This window comes from Mauremys mutica, chromosome 2, assembly GCF_020497125.1.
Source record: "Mauremys mutica isolate MM-2020 ecotype Southern chromosome 2, ASM2049712v1, whole genome shotgun sequence".
NCBI classification, from domain to species: Eukaryota; Metazoa; Chordata; order Testudines; family Geoemydidae; genus Mauremys; species Mauremys mutica.
Genome location: NC_059073.1, coordinates 105,002,348 through 105,017,920, shown reverse-complemented (window position 1 = coordinate 105,017,920; position 15,573 = coordinate 105,002,348). Strand labels below are relative to the sequence as shown.

At 37.2% G+C, this 15,573-nt stretch overlaps 1 long non-coding RNA gene across 2 annotated transcripts in view; it reads right to left on the bottom strand.

Annotated features, from left to right (window-relative positions):
• The window catches only part of LOC123365260, a 96,702-nt gene that overhangs the window by 47,570 nt on the left and 33,559 nt on the right, over window positions 1–15,573 (bottom strand). For both annotated transcript variants that reach the window (XR_006577503.1, XR_006577504.1), the window contains one exon: window positions 10,451–10,631. This is a non-coding gene — a long non-coding RNA (uncharacterized LOC123365260). The remainder of the gene's footprint in view (window positions 1–10,450; window positions 10,632–15,573) is intronic.

Here is a 15,573-nt window from a genome sequence, read left to right as displayed (position 1 = left end):
AGATAGGCAAAGAAAGAAAAATGCTGCTTGAGAAACTGAAGTTTGAATTAAGGATATTTTCTTTTTATATTTTGATTAATGCATTTTGTTTTAATGGTTATAAAGTTTTATTTTAATCTCAATGTGTCTGATGCCATTAAATAATTGTTTGACACCTGCCTCCCCCAATAGTTTCCTGCAAGTGTGAAATAAAAAAAAATGCTTACAAATAAAATATGGCTATTGCCCATCAAAGTGATAAAAATAAAAATCTAATTCTGCCAAGTCTAATTATATAATATTGGGGGGGAGGGGGAGAGTCTATGACAATACATCAAAAAACTTAGACTTTCTTGTGATGTGAATTACCTTTGGAGTCAAAGAGCACAGACTCAGGTGTAGTACATTAATGTGACTGGAGTACAATTTATGTTGCTGGGTTAAGATTCTGCTCCAGGAAATCCTAAGTGTACTGTACTCTTTCCTAAAAATAACATATTTGGGGACATGAATGACTAGCTTTTCCACTTATACCTCATTCTGCATTTCTGCCTTGCCCTAATAAGCCCTTAATGTATACATTGGTTTCATATGTTTGAAAACTGTATTTATGAGAATGACCTCCCAGATAGCAGAAAGCAAGTTTTGTGAACATGCTGTCTGAGTACTGAAGACATGCATTTTATCCCCCTGCCCCTTCTCTCCTTGAGTATTTATATTACCACAGGTTCAAGATTGGAAGGTCTTTCGCACACCTGAAATAAATGTGCTAATACAGAGTTTGCAAACATGCACAGAAAGTGAGTTTATTTACTAATACGTTGCTACTCTACAGAAACTTAGTTACATGCCTGCATGGCATCAGAGATTATTTGAAACGTGCTTATGGTACATAAATAAACCATATCACAAACACATGTAAAAGCTACAATGATTGCATAAGATAGCCACACTGAGTAAGCTATAGCATATGCCAAAATAATTATTGAGGTGTTACAGACTCTGTCCGAGCAGTTAATTTATTAACAGTGTACTTTCCAGGCCAGTATAGCTAAGTCAGTCACCGTGGTAGTGAACTTTGTACAATTCTTACATTGAGTGAACACCATACATTTCAGCAAAGTCATGCTTCCTTTGTGGGTTTGTATGCAGAACACACAGAGATTAGTGAAATAACACTTATTTCCACATTGATGATGTAGGCATATATTTATAGGGTAAAGTATGCTATAGTTCCTGTTCCAGAAATCAGGTATATGAAGTCATTACTCTCATGAGCATAGATAATTGCACTTTACTTCACCCTAGGGGAAATTCTAAAGACCTTACACAAACAAAATTTGCTTGATTTCAGTGGGAACTTTGTTTGAATAAAACTGTGTAAGAACTCCAGAAATGATTGGTATTGGACATCACCCACGACTGTGGTTCCGGATACAAAGCATTCAGATATGCAGTGATAGGTGACTTCTGGCCAAAGAGCAGAAAATGGCACTGAAGTGTGTCCACACTAGAGATAGCTTGAGTAGCAGCACTTGAGACCTGCTCTATACCTCAGACTGAGCCAGCTGCCTCAAGTGATTCCACCAGCAATACACAGTTGTTGGAGCTTTATGTCTGGATCGGGGGCTGGAGTGGGGAGAGAAATGGGAACAACTGAATGAAATCACTGTAGAAGACAAGTCTATGGTGTACAAATGCATATCCATGTCATGATGATAGGTATTGGTCCAACTATACCATACATTTCTGTCTTGAAGCTATACTTACAATGTTTTCAGAGTGCACGATTTCCAGAATCTAAACTAGGTTTAGCAATTTACTTGATGAAAGCACAATCCCTAGGTTTATTTACAGTGCTGAAGTATAACACTTCTGAGCAGGCAGAAAATCCAACTCCCAACAAAAACATGCAGACAACCGTGTTTACTCTCTCTCCCCCCTGCGAATTGTGACACCCCTATACCCTGAAAACCAGAAAAACCAAAATAAGATACATGTTGGGATGTAGGATCACTTCAGTGGAATAAAAAATTCAGGATATTTCTGCATTACAAATAACGTGTGTTTTAATTCAGGTTAGTTAACCTGAGTTAGAATAGCAGTGAAGACAGAGCAAGTGAGCTTTTTTACTTGGTCTAGCAGCTTAATAGGCACTCATATAGGCTTTAACATAAGCAGCTAACTTGTGTTAACAGATTTTACCCCCTCCCCAGCCCAGTGTAGACATACCTTGAGTGGTAAAGTGAAATTTAAAAATAAATAATAATAAAATAATCCTACTATCCTAATGACTTGCTGAACAAGGTAAACTTCACTCCTCCCACAGACTGGCTTATAGAAAGAAAAGTTTTTTAAAAGTCTGAAAAGTTGAGGGGAGGGCAGAAAAAAAAATCACACAGAATAAATTGAAGTGGAAAAGGAACAGAATCTTCTCCCGATGTACAGCCAGTCATGAAAACAAAGGTTACAAACACAACTATGCATTAAAATAAGATCACATCACTACCTAATCGCAACCTATTCTCCTCTGTCAGTTCATCTGATGACATCTATTCACATCCCATTCCTCCTCTGCATGTGCAACAAATGATCTGAGAACAGAAATAGTGGGGGCAATGGTAGCGGGTGGGGAGAATACAAGGTAGGGATGGCTTTGAGTTATTTGGCTGCTATTTCCACACACACCCTTTGTTTTCTCCTCCTTCCCCCACAACAAACAATAAATATATATATATGAATTTGGACATTTACAGGGGCGAGTTTCATATAATTGACTTTTTATAATTATTTTCTATTTCTACTAATCAAAATATTTTGGTTACTGCTTAAAATATTAAACATTTTTTAAAAAATAAAGTTATTTGCTATGCCTTCTCTGCAGCCAGTGATCTCAGATAGAAATATATCTGGCAGCTCCAAAGGAAAACTCATGAGAATAGTTTCATCCTCTAGAAAGAAAAACAAAATACAGCAGTAGGCAGAAAATGGAAGCTGAAATAATTTGGGGGCAAGGAGCCAAAAAAGTCACTTAAGATGGGGAAAATCTCTCAGTGGCCTACAGTGTACTGATGGGAATTAAAGTTTGATGTAGAAAATGTTTGATCCTGTGGCACCTTATAGACTAACTGACGTTTTGCAGCATGAGCTTTCGTGGGTGAATACCCACTTCTTCGGATGCATCCGAAGACCCACGAAAGCTCATGCTGCAAAACGTCAGTTAGTCTATAAGGTGCCACAGGATTCTTTGCTGCTTTTATAGATCCAGACTAACACGGCTACCCCTCTGATACTTGACAAAATGTTTGATGTTTATCATTAGTTGGCAAATGAAAACAGAAGGTCTCAGTCCTGGGATACATGCCACACTGGTGCAGGTGTCCACCAAAAAGTGTGAGATTATTGCTGATTTGGGGTCCAACTAAAAACTGATTAAGAATCTCAGGATTTGGCTAACCCCATTTTAATAACCCCTTTAGAAATAATACATAAAGCATGCATAGTATTTAGTGGATACAATTGGTGCGTTAGAAACACTGAGATAATGGTTTCCAACACCAGCACCGATTGCTGTGTTGTTACATTTAGTTTCTCTTGGTTTTAAAACTGCATTACTCTATAGAATGAAATTCAGCAGATCAAAGAAATGTGGCCCTATATATTGAGAAATAAATGTTACCTGTCTGAAAATGTTTTCTCCCCTAATGAGCTACACACAGAGATTTATGCTCTTCCAAGGACATTGGATCAGACTCTCTGCTACCTGAATGCTCTTTTATACCACTCCAGCAGTGTAAAAGAATCTTAAAGCGGGTGTGCAAAGGTAACATATATGCACTTTAAGGCTCCTTTAACACTGCCAGAGTAATGCAAAGTTGCTTTAATGTAATTGAAACCTTTTTCTATACCAGCAAATCATATCAGTGTTATTAAATCAGACTTGATTAATGAAATCAGTGCAACTCCTCTGCATAGACTCTCTTCATTTTGGTTCAAAGGTGCCTCATAGCAATTTGGCTGAAGTTGATTCAGGTCTTGTGTACACTAGAAAGGATTTGCTATTTTCTAAGAGGAGGAAAAATAGCTTTCAAAGCTTCAGAATGCACCTTGCATTTCAGGACTGAAAACCTGGGAATTCTGAAGTGGAGTTTAGGGACGGCCACATACTTATAAGGGACAGTGCTGTCTAATAAGAAAAACCTTTCCCAAGGTTTTGCTGTATTTATTGTGATTTTGTTTAAGGCCTGACTTGAACTGTATTTTATAGTCATGGTGGCATTCATGAAGTGTTATATCAGCTCTGGTGAAATATAGTTAACATCACAGCCATGAAATACAATATTAAAAAAATTAAAAAGCCAGCAGTGAGACAATCTATAGCCAAGAAACAGACATATACTGACTATACATATATGCATATCAAAAATTATATTCCTAGTATATTCTGATAGTAAAATTTTCTACAGTGTTTTCTTTGATAGAATGCACTACACATACATGTCAGCCTTAACATCTTACACAAATATTTGTGTATTATAAAAGTATCTAGATCTTCCCCATTGTTAGCACCAAATTAAAAAAACATTTAGACACGAATTAGAAAAAAAACATCAGATCTGAAATGTTATCAATCAGCATTTAAAAAGAAAAGGCAGCTTCTCCTGTACTGTAAACTGGATTCTCCAACCAAAAGGAACTATCAGGTAACTGTTAGAATGAAAAGCAATTAAGATTTTAAATATGCAGTTATGGCAAGCACTGCCATAAACTGAAACTGAACAAAAAACCCACTACTATTCATTAGGCATTTGTCACCATGTATACACTGCATGCTTTTGTTTGAATAGAAAAGCAATTATGTTTTTAATACACTTATATTCTACTCATCTCATCATCCTAGGATAATGAGTCATTAGAAAAAAGAATATTATATTCAGCAATACAGCTTATTGTTCTGTGTAAATTATTATTGCATCAGCTGAGCATAAGTACCTGACAGTTTGGAAAGCTTAGTTGTCAGCAGTTTCTGTTAGAGCTTTGTACTCTCCATGCTAGCCTATAGAAGGCTTTTTTTCTTCATCCAGCACTATTTTCTGCTATTACTGAGCCTAAAGTTCATGACCTTTACATTCGATATAGGCACAGAAGACACAATTGATGACATCAAAAATCTCTGTGTAGCAGTCACATGATTGCCTCCCACAGGGCATTGATGCCTCTGGTGCAGGTATAGAATGTACAATTACCATGACTACAGCAGATTAACTTGTTAAATGCAGCAAACAATAGATCATCAACACAAAAACTATAATAATCAATCTGTTTAGAAAAAAAATCAAGAAATACCAAATTCCTAAAGCACACACACAAGGCAGATGAGTTTGGGCAGATCATTGGTTTTAAATGGGGAATGTCAGGGTTCATGCTGCTTTCTGTAGATGACCTGATTATTCTCAACCCAATGGAAAGATAAAAATCACGCTTCCACACCCATAAAAGTAGTAGATCCAGTGTGGAAATGGAGCTATTAAAAACAATAGTAGCCAAGGTGAAATGTTAGGCAAGGTTGAACTACCAGCCTTAAATAGTCTATGCTATGTCCTTGTCCTCACCTATTGCAAAATGTCAGAGAAATGACCGATGCACAGACCTCATGCACGCTGGAGGGACTACAGTAGTCATTTCTGTGAGAAGTGAATCTTTATTCTATGATGTCCAGACTGGTGCTATCATCTTCGCTGGAGCCATTACCCCACAAGTCACAAAGCACATGAAGGAAGACTGATAATTGGTTGATTAAGAATATCAAGAGGCTATATTTTACTACCCAAATAGTTCTTTGAAGTAGGATTCTGCTATTTCTTATTATATTATTGTGTTTAAAGCAAATCTAAAAAAATAGAGGAGTGTTTCACAGGTAAAGAAGATTCAAGGCCAAAATTTTGCTCTGCAATAACTTATTTACAAAAGCCACAGAAGCAATTTACATCTTCCTATTTTTCAACAACATGATATTTTTGGAAACTAATGTTCTATCATTCTGCCTGCACACAATTGGTTTGATTTGTTTCAGACATTTTCAGAAATTACATGAAATCAGAAAGAAAAAAATATTCACTTCTATACATGTTCTTTATAACCAGGAATCTCCACATTAGACCAATACCAAAATAGAAAATCTGTACCTGTAATTTGGAAGAATCTTTAAGTGCTTGCTAATTTACAGTGATAGTGGTGTGGCCATTAATTCTCTAGCATATGGCACAGAATTAGAATCTACTGCTATTCACATTTTCATCAAGTTAGAATGTTATTATAGTTATACCTTTTATACTCTAATGAAATAGTTAAATACATTTTACCAAGATGCCATTCTTTTACTGTATCTAATTTTAAAAAATAGTAGACAACCACAACTTTATAAGATAAACAGAGACAGCATTTAAAAACCTTTTATGCAATTTAAAGCAAAAAGAGGAACTAGTAATAAATAATTGCATATGTATACACAGTACTAAGATTACCCCCAAAATCAAAGCTGTTGTGCTGTGAAGTTAAAGGCAGTATAATATAAGTGTTTCACAAACCATTTTATGATACCTTCATGAATCCTAATGCACTATTACTAGAGTTTATGGAAAAGGTTTATATCATACTGTGTTTACAGAAACAGTATTTTAAAGGTTTTCCTGTAAAAGATGGTATCAAGATAGCTCTTGTGATTATGAGCAAATATAAACTTATGCTAAAGAAGGTCCTTCTGGGTTCTGTGTTACATGTTTGACACGTGCACCAGCTACAGATCCATTTGATTGCTGATTTTCTAATGACGATATTGGCATGCTGTTAAGAGAAATATGCAGTGCATGCTTTGCTAATCATGATAAGCATACACTGCAAATCTATTTGACTGCTAAATTTCTAATTATGATATTGATGCAATATTGACATGCTGTTAAGAAAATTCAGCATGCAGTGCATGGTTAAATAATGCAACATATACTGTAAATGTTTGTTTGCTAAATTCCTAAAAATGATATTTATGTCTGTTGAAGAAAAATATGCAATCCATGTTTTGCTAAGTATAATAAATATACACTGCAAATTGTTTGACTTACATTTCTAATTATATTTACATACACTTGATATTTTCCCCAGAAGCATCATTAAAATGAAAATCATACACTGAAAATTCCAATTTTTTAAGGTATGTTTCCAGTCATCATATTTTGAAATAATTGCACAGGTGTATTATAAGAAACTGGGTATAAAAAGTATAAGATTGATTCTGCACAGATATAAAAATGGAAAATTTTAAATTTTTCAGATTATTGTTGTTAAATATGCAAGTAATATTGGTAGTACAATCTGAAGGCAAGTATGAAGCTAAGGAATACAAATGATAAAACTACCACTGAAATTTAAAAACAGCTCTTGTATTCTATGACATTCCGGGGGTGGGGGGGTTAGGGGGGAGAAAGAAACCTGAAAAAAAAAAGTAAAAATATTGGGGAATATGGTAATTATTTTTTCTTTGAGGAATCTATTACAAGAAGAGAGAAAGATTTTGGTAGAGCAACTCATAAATGTAATATACTGTTTACTAATTCTAGATATTGTTAATTGCATGTGGGTCAGTAAATATGCCAGAATTAGCTGGAATGTTTATCCTTAAAAACCTCAATCAAATATAATAATCAACTAATAACTTAAAACTTAATATGCTAGTGAGGAAAAAGGGACTCTTCCGAACTCTCAGAACTGCCACTTCAAAAGAAAACGAAAACACTGATGTTATTTTTTTTGTTTCATCAACAATAAGTGATTTAATACTGACTGAACTGATTCAAATAACATTAATTCTCAATTTAGAATGCATACTGTGATGGGGTTTTTGTATCTTGGAGGATATACTGCCATCTAGTGACCATGAAAGCTTGCTTAATCAAAGATACAGTAAACTCTGAACAAAAATGAGGACTGTATTTTGTACCTGTGCACCCTACAGTTTTTTCCTGTTGTGTAGTCTAAGAAGCATGCATTGGCCATACAGCGACTACCTAAATCATCTTCCAAACCCATTCTGTGGGAGAGAGTGTGTTGATCATGGATTATACCAAAAGTGGTTTACAGATGGGAGTCTGGGGATCTATGTTTGTCAATATAACAGACTTGTAGTCCTCTTCCAAGCTTCAATGCACTTCAGCAATGATCAGAGCACAGGAATAGTTGGTATTTGTAGAAAATGCTTATGAGAACTGCCTCAGCCCAGTCTCCTCAATAAGATGTTGCCATATCTGCTGTTTGGATGGGTTTTGCCACTGAAGCCTAGACTACAGAACAAGTTCCCACTATCATTTACTAATATGGGATGACACATAAAAAGCAGAAGAAACCCTGACAGACAGAATTCTCCAACAAAGGGAATTATAAACATATGTAGAACAAAAGGTTGGGGGGAAACAGGAAAGTAATGAGACTTACATGCCTTATGTTGTAAGCAGCCTGCTTGTGTCTAATACACTGGCAAAACTGATTAAAAAACAGCTACTCCATGGAAAAACATAACCCTTACAAGGTCATTAAAACCTAAAGTGATCATCTACTGAATGTACAACACCCCTGAGTTAAGAGGTGCCTGGTTTTAATATATGCACTCATTCCCTAATATATCCATATATGGCGCGCGCGCACACACACACACACACACACACACTTACTTTCTCTCTATGCTGGCGCACCCAGTATATTTCAACTGATCTATCCATACTAGCAGAATAAATATGGTTTCCATAATTCAGGGACTCCCAGGGTCTCTGCCTCTCTGACCTGGGTCGGGGAAATTCCTTCCCGAGCCCAAATATGGTGATCAGTTAGACCCTGAGAATGTGGGCAAGACCCACCAGCCAGACTCCTGGGAAAGAATTTTCTCTAATAACTCACAGCCCTCACCATCTAGTGTCCCATCACCAGCCATTGGAGATATTTGCTGCTTGCATGATTACAAGGGATCCTCTGTGGTTGTGGAGGATGGGTTGGATACTAAGGGCAGAGGAGGGCAGGAAGAGTTTTTTTGACAACAGTTGAGACATTTTGCTTTTGAGAAAATTCATATATATAGGCTCCATAAAGCTTGCAAAATTTTAATTCTATTCAGCCAAAATATTCATAATACAATTATTAACAATAAAGCAATTCCGTTAAATTTATAGACACTAATAAAAAAAGAAGCATCTCCATCCTATTCTGTGGATGCCTTGACATTTTTTAAGTCCTAAAAATGTATTAGGCACTTTCCAAATATATAGGAAGAGATTTAATTTGTGCCCTGATGAGTTTACAGAGACAACAGATGAAGGCTCAAACAACAGGATACAGCATGCAAAGCAATGGCTGGGACAAAAATGGTTAGTTCCACTTTTTACTGGACACAGTGCAGAATTGGGTCTTAGCACAAAAGCTAGAGGTGGGGCCTACATGGGATAACCTGTGACTAGTGGGGTGTGTAATAGTCTGGGGCTTGGATCTGGTATTCTCAGTGGGTCTGTTACTTGTCTTCTTGGGAAGACAGTTCTTTATTTTTCAGGGCTCAATCCATTCCATTCATCTAGTGATCTGAATTTGCATAACCCCATGCCTTCCACAGATAAACATTTAAAGCCTGACTGCCATTAAAGTTATAATATGTTCCACAAACGATTTGTTCATTACGTAAAGCAACTATGATGAAAATGCAGCATGTTATAGCATCAAATGCTTAATGCTAAGAAAAAAAGGTGTGACCTGAATGAAGATCTATTGTCTATACTATTTGATAACAGTTGATTGTTGGACTCTTGCTGAGGTTAACTGACTGGCAATGTCCATCTGCTTAAACCAGTCAGACCTTGTGCCAACTGTATCTATGGTTAAGGCAAAACAGCTAGCCATCACAAAAATGACAGGGTTTCTGGCAGATCACAGACACTGAAAACAGTCTGGTAAATGGAATATTAATGAGTCAAACTGAAGTCTTCTTTAAATGTAACGGTTATATTTTTTAAAAAGTTATCCTCAGATAGTCCAATTTTTTTCAGTAGAATACAAGAAAAGTAAGAACAGACCTAATCCCATTGCAAGAGTACCTCTATGTAATCCCATAAAGCAAACATGGGAGGCACAGCTAAGATTAATAATGTATTTAAGACTAAGAGAAAATTAAATGGGATCATTTTCAAGTTTTAATTGTGGTATAATGGTGTCACACCCAGTTGGCTTTTGCTAGGAATGTAGTATGTATACATCAGTACAAAAGCCACATTCTGCACATTCTTTACACATATACATTCGAACCCAACTAATATTTAGGCCTGGTTTTACTTCCATTGAAATCAGCAACAAGGTAACGAAACACTTTTGCATGTGTCAGCACTGAGCTAAGAATGGGAGAGGGGAGAAGGGGGGGGACGACAACAAAAAAAAAAGAATATACCTGATCATTTGGAGGCATCCTCCTATCACCTGCTCCAGATCAAAAGACACAAATTCTGTAGCTATTCCTCATGTGAGTAGTCCCATGGCAGTTTCAATAGAGAAGTGCAACCTAGTAGTGGAGGGATGACTTTCTTTACCCCAGCACATAGTCAAAGGAACTGGCTTTGACAAATAGATATCTGTTTAGAGATAAAATATTCACCAAGACAATGAGAATTCATGGATTTTTTTAACAATACAGAATTTAATTCCCCCCCCCAGATGATTTCCTTCATTCCCCCTCTCCCCATTAGTGTTTATTATTAAAAAAAAATCCCCTGATTTTTTTCTTTAGGGCAAAATTGTAGCTTGCCCTATGCATCCTACTTGGGGAATACATTGACATAACACATTCCTTTACGTCTCTGTATCACATAAGCTGTGGGTGGAGGAGAGAGAAGGAAGGAGTATGCTTCGTGTGGTAACTGCTCCCCCTCACATGAAAGATGGGCAAGGAACGGGCAGAGCCTTGGTTTCACATGCACCCCCAGAGTTGGGTGAAGAACATAATCTGCGACTGCTCTAAACAAGTAGTAGATTAATTCTGGTTAGAAAAGAAATTTCCATCCCAAAAGGAAATTCTGAAGTTTGTTTTCATGCTGAATCAAAACTGAAAGTCAAAATTGAGACTTCCCCCCCATGAAACAGATTTACTAATTTCATTTAAATACTGTTGAAACAAACAGTTTAAATATGATACACATGTTAATCATAATAGTTGAAAAACGAAATGAATCAGAAACATGAACATTAGACTTTTCCCTCATTGAAAATGTTGTTGAAATAGACATGTTCCCATGAAATGTTTTGATTTTGACTAAAAACAGTGTTTTCTCACAGAAAATGGTCCACTGAAAAGTTTTGATCAGCTGTAATTAATTCCATCCTGGAGGAAGGGAGCAGCACATCTGACAATCTGAGATGCTGCTGGAGGCAGGGAGAGAGAAAGGTAGATGAAATGTTGGTGAGTGCTTTGTGCTCTTTTTGTCTATGGCACTGTTTCTCTGATAATGAAAAAGTCAATGTGTATTGTAAGATAGCATGTGTAGTTCTACCACCTTCAGAGAATTATACTTCAGTTGGAAGTTTAACATTATCACACATCTACCTGGACACTAAGAAGTCCCATGCTACTGGTTGACTCTCATATACAGAGAGACAAAAGCCAGTTAAAAAGACTGAGGCTGAGACGAGAGCAAGGCTAGATGACTGCAGCACAAGTATTCCATTTGCCTTATAAAATATATGATTTTAAATAATTAAATATTTCAGTTACCCCACATACTCCTTCTGCCTGGAAGTCTTTGGATGGACTATCAGGGATGGATGCCTTTTTCCCATAACATTCCTCTTTCCTCCAAAAAGAGAGGCAGATTCTGCTGCATGAACTCTATCTGCTCCCTTGGGGCCGCCACTGGGCCATTTTTGGAGCCAACTGTCTGTTGCCCCTACCATTACCTACCTGCCTGGAGTGAGGGTGGACACAGGACTTTTGGGCTGCTATTGGTCCATTTGCAAGACTGAAAGGGGACAATTGGTGGCTGTCTCCTCCTACTGTTCTTTATTTGATGCTTTCAGATTCCCCCTTGCAGCATGCTGGAAGACAACAGCCCATCCATCCCAATTTCTACTAGCCTGGACTGGCCAATTAGATATACTACACTAGACCAATTCATAATCCTGGATTGATTGTTAATGTTTGATTACCTCCCCAACATTAGATAAAAGTTGTCACCTTCACTTATGCCACAGTTGTGTTGTCTCATTTATTCAAACTTGTTTATTCTAGTTTATGCCTAGTTTATTCAAACTTGCCTCAGTCATCACAGAAATATCACCATGTCTTATACGGAACACCAATACAAATCAACCTATGTAGGGGGACAAAGGAGACCATGTATCAGAGTGGGAGGCAGAATAAGAGGCTGGTATGTCCTTGTGGTTCAAAAACAATTAAAGAGCACAAAAGGGACTTTAAAGTCAGTGGCTACCAACCTATTACACGACAAGTATTTGTTACTGGAACCCTAATCTAGGTGTTGTGACTAGGTTCAAGATAGCTTCCTTTTCTTTGCCAGCACTCCTGGTCATATCTTTAATTTCATGGTGCCAGAGGTATCTCACAAACAAATAATAAAATTATTAAAAATAAAATGGAGCAAATGAAACCTTTCGAATGCCTCCTTCTGGAAAGAAGCCTTCCAGAGATTCTACAGAGGGCAAAATCCTCTACTACCTGTGCCATGCCTAGGGCCATTGAAGAGATACACTATGATGAGAACATGAAGGGAATCAAACTGCTACACAAAAATCATGCAGAAATTTCAATAGTGCAAACCACATAAAAACTTCACTTGGGAAATGCACTGTTTTCTTTATGAAAAACTGTCAGCCAGGTGAGACAATTGGGTATTATGTTACCAACCTATGTCACAAAGCTAAGTCATGTGATTTTGAACAGTTAACAGAAGAACTAATTAAAGACCAAATTATTTGCAGCATAACTTGATAATCACATCAAAGCAAATGGACGTAGCTCTGCACAGAACAGTGGATGCGTGCATAGCTAGTGAAAATTGTAGTCTCCAAGTGAAAGTATTAACAGTGAATGAACTGAAATGCATCAAAATTAAAAATTCATACCGAAATGACAATGCAAGAGTAAACCAATGGCAGAGACCAAAATTATTGCCTCAAAATGTATCGCAAATGGCAACAGAATGGAAGCGTCTAGCACAAGAAGTGCATTATCATGCTTACAATAAAAAGCAACTACTTGCGATCTTAGGTCAAGGTGTAGAGACATACAAACCAAAATACATCCATTAAAGTACAGCTGGAGGACAAGGCTCTGATTAGGATGATGACAATACAGAAATAGACATTCGCTGGGTCTTTTAAGTGTAAACATTTGTAAAATAGATTATTTCTGACTGAAAATAAGTTAAAAAAAGTTAATTTAAAAAAAGATATTGGAACAAACTGTAAGAAGAATCTCAGCAACTATGTAAACAGTTATTAGCAACCGCTAAATGTTAAAATGAAAAAAAATTATGTGAAATAGGCTCAAAGTTAAAACATTTAATTAGTGCATTTAAGAGATCCTTGAAATATTTTTTCCACTGATATGAAAGCTACTATACTATATCACAAGACAATGCTTTATTAGACCGACCACTTAGGGTTGTCTTCACTACACTTTCAGTTGCCAATTACCTTGATGTAGTTATGTTTGTAAAGGCCAGTGCAGACATTCCCCTCATATTTGGTCAATAAAGTCTACAAATGTCTCCGCTTCTAGCCGGGGTTGTGACTTCTAGCTAAGTCAGAGTTAGTATGAGTGTGTTTCCTGGAGTTGGTGCACCAAAAAAAAATAGCTGGTAACCAGGGCAGTGCAAGCAGTAGTTGGGGCTAGCTGTTCCAAAGACCCTAGGCACATACTCAGGGTAGCTAACCCCTCCCATCATTTGTGCTGCCATGGTGGTGCTTTATTTTTAGTGTACTAGCTTAATGAGAGCTAGCACAAATGTGGCTCCTCAAGTTGGGAATCACAACCACAACTCAAAAAAGTGTAGACATACCTGATCTAATGTGGATCAAGAGTGTAGAGAAGATCTACAAATCTACAAATGTGTTAGCTACATTGAATTAACTGGCAGTCAAAAGACAAGAGAAGATATACCCTTTAGACTCATGAGCAGAAGGACTCTAAGGTGATTTTTGAGCTACCTTTCAGGAAATTTCGTAAAAGAAATACTAAGACTAAGAGCAAAATCTAATGCAAATGAGAGAATGTGTTAGATTTCAAACAAAGTGAATTTGGCCATGATTACTGCTATATCATCTGCATCACCAAGAAAGGCTAATCTGACCTCCAGGAGGAACAGACGAAATCTGAACTAGCATTGACTTCTTTAGAACATCCAGACTACTACCAACAGAAGTAGCATATCGCATTCTAGTCACTACTAGTGGAAAAAATCACCAGGAGCAACAAACAGGTTCCAAGTGGAAGAGCTACCTCAGAGGTGGGCAAGTCTCTGCACAAGGAACCATTATGACTGGAGCTAGTGAGAACATTTTCAACTACATTAAATTGTGTTGAAATATGCTGTTTTGTTGAAGCCAAGAAGTTGTACAGAGATGCATCACTTTTGATTACATTTTTCTTGGATAGTGCTTTTTTGGTCCAGGTTCTCTGGTTTTCTATATGAAAATGGACGTTTTAACAATTCCATTTTGGAAAAAAAAAAGTTTGAAACAAAAAAAAAAAAACACTTTCAGTGTAGAATGGAAACAAATGTTGAAGCCTTAAAATTTGCCTCAGAATGGAACTATCACCATCCAATGAACTCTAACTATGACAGCAAGAATAGCCTGTAAGAGCAGAGTTACTGACTGAGAGACACTAACAACCACAAAGTAATCTGTTAGCAACTACACTGTTTTTTTTTCTCCAGTTGATTAAAAAAAAAAATACAAACAGTTACCACAGGGATCAGTGGATACTGACTTATGTCATGGACCACAGGTACTAACCTTTGGAACCTCAGCCCAGGTCACATAACTGGAGCCAGATCAAGTTTCAGCTTTTTGCCAGTAGTTCATTGGTTTCTTGGGAGGTCCGTGGTCAGTCTCAATTCATCAATTAATGATGAGGCCCACAACATATAGCTCTCCTCACACACACACACCATTTTGCCAACAGCATCAAGTTTAAGCATTTTACCCTCACCTTCAAAACCCTACACAACCGCCCTCTGTTCTACATCTTTGATCTCTCCCTTTCTGGGGTTAGAGAGAAGAGCAAAAATACAGACACCCTGACAGGGGACTCATCCTTCAGAAGCTCCATGCGGCCCAGCTGTTGAGAGGTTGTGAAGTGGCTGCCCAACAATTCTCCCCTGCCCTGAGGATTGGTCAAGCCTTAGCAGAATTGGGATACCAGAGGGAGGAGTCTCGTATAAATATGGATTAAATAGAGCTCCTGTAAATGGGTCCAAGGACCTGTACACTCATTACTCTAACACAGGGGTCGGCAACCTCTGGCACACATCTCGCCAGGGTAAGCGCCCTGGCAGG